Source organism: Pinus tabuliformis, chromosome 4_1 (assembly GCF_031772625.1).
Source record: "Pinus tabuliformis cultivar Carrire ecotype Pingquan chromosome 4_1, CPIR1, whole genome shotgun sequence".
Taxonomy (NCBI): Eukaryota; Viridiplantae; Streptophyta; class Pinopsida; order Pinales; family Pinaceae; genus Pinus; species Pinus tabuliformis.
Window position 1 is genome coordinate 163093217 of NC_142303.1, and position 7710 is coordinate 163100926.

The 7710-nt window shown below is 32.6% G+C and overlaps 1 pseudogene; it reads left to right on the forward strand.

The window, feature by feature from the left end:
* Positions 1–6523: 6523 nt before the first annotated feature.
* On the forward strand, positions 6524–7362 carry LOC149174688 (antimicrobial ginkbilobin-2-like protein; annotated as a pseudogene).
* Positions 7363–7710: the final 348 nt, after the last annotated feature.

Here is a 7710-nt window from a genome sequence, read left to right on the forward strand (position 1 = left end):
TCTCCTCTTGTCCAAATCACACTCATAATCAACATCCACATATCCGCAGACTAAACCTTCACTACCATTAAAGAAGATACAATGGTCACTTGTGCCTCTCAAATACAGAAACACCCATTTCACTGCTCGCCAATGTTCTTCTCCTAGATTTGCCATGAACCTGCTGACAACTTCAACTGGATGTGAAATGTCAGGTCTTGTAGATACCATCGCATACATTAAGTTGCCTACCATATTTTCATATGGTACACGAGGCATATACTTCTTTTCTTCATCAGTTTTAGGACTGAAAATCGAAGAAATATTAAAATGGGAAGATAACAGAACGTTAACAACTTTCACATTGTTCATACCAAAATTTTCAAGTAATTTCTCCACATACTTCTGTTTTGATAACCAAAGATTTCCTTTTTTTTATCTTTGTGTATTTCCATGCCCAAGATATGTTTCGCTACTCCAATATCCTTCATATCAAATGTCCTAGAAAGTTGAGCCTTTAACCTGTTGATCTCTTCCATAGTTTTTCTCGCAATAAGCATATCGTCAACATACAAGACCAAGATAATGAAATATGCCATTGAAAATTTTAAAGTACACACAATGATCATACTTACTTCTAGTAAAGTTCTAGCTCACCATGAAGGAGTCAAACTTCTTGTATCATTTCCTGGTAGACTACCTCAAGCCATACAATGATTTTTTGAGCTTGCAAACTAATCTTCTATTGTGACCTTGTACAAAACCTTCTGGTTTTTCCATATAAATCTCTTCATCCAAATATCCATGAATAAAATTTGTTTTAACATCTAACTTTTCTAACTCAAGGTCAAGTAATGCAATTAGTGCTAACACAATACGAATAGAAACAAGTTTTACAACTCGTGAAAAAATTTCATGAAAGTCAATACCTTCAACCTGAGAATACCCTTTTGCTACCAACCTCGCCTTATACCTTTCGATACTTCCATCAATATTTCACTTCAACTTAAAGACCCATTTCCATCTGAAAACACTTCTCCCTTCATGCAGTTTTACAAGATCTATGGTTTTGTTCTTAGATAAGGAATCCATTTCTTCGTCCGTAGCCCTTTTCCACTTTTCGCTATCCACATCATCTACTGCTTCCTAATAACAAGAAGGTTCCCCATCTTCAGTAATCAATGCAATATATGAAGCAAAATCTTCATACCTTTTAGGTGTTCTTCTCTCCCTTGTAGACCTCCTTAGAGTGATTGGTTGATGAACTTCTACAATTTCCTTTGCATTTTCTTCACCTTTTTCTTCAGAAGTCTCTCCTTTATTTTGACTTTCCAAAAAAGGTTTAGCCTCCAACTGAATTTATTGATTTGGGGATACATGTTCCTGTTCAACTTTTACAACATATGAATTTAGAAGAGAGGATTCATCAAATGTTACATTTCTACTAATGACTATTTTTCGTGAAGAAGGATCCCACAACATGTATCCTTTCACCACATAGTCATACCCAACAAAGACATAACATTTTGATTTTGGGTCTAGATTTAAATATTGATTCTTTGGAATAAGAGCATAGGCATCACAAAAAAAAAAATCTTAAATGTGAATAATCACAAGACTGACCCGACCAAACTTCTTAAGGAATTTTATAATTAAAGGCAACTAAAGGTGATCTGTTTACCAAATAAAAAATAGTTGATACTAGTTCTGCCCATAACTCCTTTTGCATGTTAGCATTGGTGATCATGGTTCTGACTCTTTCCATAAGAGTCCTATTCATACGTTCAACAATGTCATTTTGTTGAGGAGTATAAACCACAATTTTATGTCTAATAATCCTTTCATCCTTGAAATATTGTTCAAATTCTAGGGAAGTAAATTCGTCGCCATTGTCAGTTCTTAAACAGTTAATTGATTTTCCTGTTTTATTTTCCACCATATCTTTAAATTGTTTAAAAAATTTATATATATCAACTTTTCTTTTCAAAATATAGACTCAGAATTTCTTGGAGAAATCATCAACAAATGTTAAGAAGTATAATGCGCCTCCCTAAGATATAGTGGAGATGGTCCCCAAAGATCAAAATGAATATAGTCCAAAATTCCTTTACTATTATGACTACTAGTTTTAAATTCCTCTTTACACTGTTTTCCATATACACAATCTTTACAAAAATCCAACCTCAAGGATTTCAAATCAGGAAGCAATTTGTGATTCATTAGTACCTAAAGACCCTTCTTGCTCATGTGACCTAGTCGTTGATGCCATAGGCGAGTATCTTCTTCTACCTTCTCTGATACAATCGCTGCCTCACTAACCTAAGAACTTACTTTGAGCCTATAAAGATTTCCGATCTTCTCTGCTTTCATAATAACCAGAGCACCCTTTAATACTTTTAACACTCCATTTTGACCTGTAAACTTGTAACCTTCCGAGTCCAAAACTCCCAAAGAAATCAAATTCTTTCTCAACTCAGGTACATGTCTAACATCAGTCAAAGTTCTAGCTGTATCATCATACATTTTAATTCTGAAATTTCCTATTCCAACAGTCTGACAAGATACATTATTACCCATAAACACATAACTACCATTCACAACTTCATATGAAGTGAACCAATTTCTATGCAGACTCATGTGATGAGAAGCACCATAATCTAACAACCAATTTTCATAATTCTGAGAGACATTGCAAACAGGTAAAGGTTCATCTACCATACCTAATTCAATAGATAAAACTTCATCAATCATACCTGACTCAACTTGATTTGCTTCCTTCTTTGGGTTTTCAACGGACTCCTTTCTTTTCCAAAAGTCTTTCTTAAGGTGTCCTATTTTGTTGCAGTACTAACATTTGGCTTTACACTTCTTGCCTTTTTATTTTGAAATGGAAGAACTTCTTGCTTTCTCCCCTCTTTCCTTGGACAGACCTCTGACTACCATGGCTTTTGGTGCGGAAGTTTCAATGCTAGATTTCCTCCGTACTTCTTTAGATAACAGAGCTCCCACAACAAAATCAAATTCCAAATATTCGGTTGTGCTAAAGCTGATAGAAGTCACAGAGTGATCCCAAGGCTCGAGCAAGGAACACAACAAGGTATTAAATTTATCTTCTTCTTGAAATTTAACTTCCATATCTGACAATTGGAAAATAAGTGTATTTAAAAAATTTAAGTGTTCTACAATTTTAGTACCCTCCTTCATCCGAAGGCTATATAGTTGCCTCTTCAAATAGATTCTATTGGTTAAATATTTGGTCATAAACAATGTTTCCAATTTTACCCACAAACTCGATGCCGAGGTTTCGTCAACAATGTTGAAGAGAACTTTATCTTCCAGGCACAACCTGATGGTACCGAGAGCTCGGGCATCCAAGTCCTCCCAATCCAAATATGTCATGCCAACAAGTTTCTTTTTAACCCCATATAAAGATTTATGCAACCCTTGTTGCACCAACAAATTCCTTACTTTCAGTCTCCACAATGCAAAGTTATTCTTCCTCGTGAACTTCTCCACCTTAAACTTAACATTAGTCATTTTTGCCATTTCTTCCTATATGATCTTTGAAAAAAAAATTGCTACTAGTTTTTCCTTTCTCCTTTCTAATTTTTTCTTTCAACTAGAGTATTTTTGAATTTGTTTCGTTTGGTTTCTTTCAAAAATTCTGATATTTTCTGTTCCCTATTTTATTTTATTTATTTATTATTATTATTATTATTATTTTCTTCAGAATATCCAAAAATTTTCAAAAAAAACCTATTTTAACCTTCTTCAAACAATTCTGTTTCTTTAGAAAATTTCAGAATCTTTGATTTAAAGGCAATTTCCACAAATAAATTTCTTCTTTATGGTTTCTCCTTTTTTTTAATATTTGATCAAACTCCTTACTCCAATGAGGAAAAATTCAGAACCCAATAATGATGAATATCACTCTAGAATTTTCTACAATTTTTTTTCTTCTATAAAAATATTCTATAAATTTCTGTTGCAATTAAAAAAAATTACCCGAGCAACTGCTTCATTTCTTACTGTCCAAAATGAGAAATGCGGCCTCCTTTGACTTGACTCCTCCAGGAATGCAGCCTCTTTTGTTTCAAATGGTCAGTAGGTCGACTTCTTAACATGATTAAACAACAACTCCACTTATAATTTTCAATGATTTCAACAATAGATTCTCCCTTGGCTGTGTTTTTATTAGACGTCTCCTCACAGCTTTCTCGGCAGCAGTCATGATCGACTGCTTAACCAACAATGACTACAAATGACTGCTTAATCAACAACAACAAACAAACAAATAGAGGTTTATTTTTTTACAGGCTCTGAGCTATTCATCCAATGGCTTAGTGTCAGACACAGACTCCTAATCTTTGTCAAACCGTGCGGCTAGGCATCCTATCCTGCTCTTCTTTCGAGTTCGACCGACGATGTAAAAAAAAAATATGACTTTGTCTCTCTTTCCGACGGTTGACTGACAGACAACGACTCTTTGCTTGTCCTTTTTACAAGGCTTCAGATTTTTGGCTTCAAAAACAATGCTTCTCCCATGTGTTCTCAGCTTTAAAATGACACTTCTCCCCTATGTTCTCGGCTTCAAAACGATGCTTCTCCCCTATGTTCTCAGCTTCAAAACAACGCTTCTTCCCTCTGCTCATCCATTTTTTTTATAAAAAAATGAGACTCCAATTTTAGGTTGTGGTCAGCTTGTCAGAAGAAAAAAACTTCTATGTTGATTCCCTCTACTATGATCAGCTTCACACCCTCGCTTTGATACCACTTTGGTATTTTGGAGTTATTAACATTTAATCAAGAAAGAAATGCATAGAAATAGGAACTGAAATCACACACAAATTAACACAAGGAATTACGTGGTAAAACCCTGAGAGTATGTCAAGGAAACCTCCACGGGGCAAGGGATTGGAAATCTTATTGCTCAAAATGATTCTCCAAGTTACAATGAGCCTCTCAAGCAATCACCAATTAATATGAGCTATTTTGTTATATAACTTCCTTTCGTTACAAAACTGACTGAATTGACTGAGTGGTAAAATAGATTTGCGCACATAATTATATCATTTATATTAATTGTTATCATCTTTTTAACAAATCAAAATAAGACATTAAAATAAAAAATTGAATATAAAATAAAATAAAAAACATAAAATTCTTTAACACAATATGAAAGAGTTGTTATAATTTTAACATTTTGACTAAGTTAAAATGTTGTGTGGGATTAGCATTTTAACACTTTATTGTAATGTTTAACATTTTAATATAGAAATATAATTGAAACTTTAAAATAAAAATATAATTGAAATTTTAAATATATGAATTTTCAATAAAAAAATTTTCTTTGTTTTTTAATAAATAATTTAATTATCACATATCATTTCAATTGAATAAAATAAAAACTATATGTACGCAATTCAAGTATACAAATAACTATAAAAATATATTATTATAATTTTAAAACTTTGAAAATTATAATATTTAGGTTTCAATTGATTTTGATTTACATGATAAAATTATATTCTATATATATAATTAATTCACAATATTAAAGATAAAAAAAATTACAAGTTGTGAATATTTTATAATTTATATGTTTTAAAGTTTTTCAAGTGCTAAATTCATATATTTAATTAAATACTTATTTCAAAGAATAAAAAATAATTAATATTGAACTAAAAATTATATCATAAAATTTAATTAAATCTTTTCTAAAACATTAAAAAAATCTTATCAAATACTAAATCAATAAAAAAAATTCTAAAACATTTAAAGAAGTCTTATCAAATACCAAATCAAGCAAAAAAAAAAAAAAAATTCTAACATTGTAAGAAAAATCTTTATCAATACCAAATCAACTTAAAACCAAATCAACCTAAAAAAATTCTAAAACATTAAAAAACTTTTATCAAATACCAAATCAACCCAAAAAAGAATCAACTTAAAACCAAATCAACCTGAAAAAATTCTAAAACATTAGAAACACTCTTGTCAAATACCAAATCAACCCAAAATATTTAATTGTAAACTAAACCCAAAAAGAGATAACTTAAAAGAAAAATTAGAGATAACTTAAAAGAAAATTTTCAAAAACATTAAAAAAAACTCTTATTAATTACCAAATCAAAAGGAAAACTAAACATTGAACATTGCCCAACCAATTCCATAACAAATCAACCCACCAAATCAACCTAAGTAAACTTTGAACATTGAGCAACCCATTGAATGATACCAATTCAAATAAATCACACCAACCATTGAAGAACAATCAAATAACAAATCAAAACAAATACCAATTCAAACATGATTGTTGACCAATAAAATAATAAATCCAAGCAAATACTAATTTAATTCAATAATATGACTAACCAATCACATGAGATTGAAATTAAACCAAACATTGACCAACCCATCACATAATATTGATTACAATTGGAAGTGTTAATTAAACAAATGATATCATTCATATCAATTAAGCACAGGGACAGAAGAGAGTAAAATTTTGAAGCATTATTGGTATGTCTGTGCAGTGCAGGTTCTCCATTGTGCGATGGCATTCAGCATCCTAACGAATATGCACTTCCATGGAACAGATTCTGCATGCTCTCTTCTCATCGGCTTAATTATTATTGTTGTCAATATTACTCTTCATGGACAGATTTGCAACGCAGTGACAGAAACGCCCACATATAACTGCACTGGCAGCTCTGAATATACTAAAGGGAGTACGTTTGAGAGCAATCTGAATATAGTGTTTGCTAGGCTTGTTCAACGCACGAAGCAAACAGGGTTTAACATCTCTGTGTATGGCCAAAGTTCTGACAAAGTATATGCCCTCCTCCAATGCAGGGAAGACATGACAGTCGACCAATGCTACAATTGTTCACAATATGCAACGTCTACCCTTAAACAATTTTGTTTGAATGCGGCTGGAGGTAGTATCTGGCCTTTTGAATGCTTCTTACGCTATGAAAACTACAATTTCATCGGAAAAATGGACACACGTTTAGGGTCTATTTACCCTGAGGACTTCGGGGGGACACGGGTGTCTATATTCCAAATAAAAACTTTCAGGCGGATGTTAAAGATTTCTTAAACAAATTATCAGCTGAAGCAGCACTTGAAATGAAACGATCTGCTTTGAGTACTACAGACTCCTCGTCTCAAAAAATTTACGGCCTGGTCCAGTGCACTAGAGATATATCCAGTAAAGACTGCACAACATGTCTGTCATACGCAATCAATTACATATTCACATCCTCTGTATATGCAGGAGTTCAGTATTGGAGTCAAAGCTGCATAGTTCGTTATGAAATATATCCTTTCTTTAATCTAAGTGTTGTTGGAACTACTACACACCTACATGCAGACTCTTAGTTAGAGCATGTAACTGCATGCAAGATTCCTTTTGCATGTTGGAACTACTACACACTTACATGCGGACTCTTAGTTAGAGCATGGGATTGCATGCAAGATTCCTTTTGCATGATTTACTCCTTGATTTGCTCCTTCTTTAACTCTGCAACTGACTAGTTATCTCCAGAACTTGTTGTAGGTGTTGAGTCTTCTCATTGATCACCACTATAATGCATTACCTTGGGATCTTCACCCAGTGATGCTATATCATGAGAATTGCAACATATTTTCGAATGAATCATTCTTTTCTTCTTTCGATTTTCTTTTAGTGTTTTTGATCTGCAAAGCTATGTGTTCAACCTTTACTAG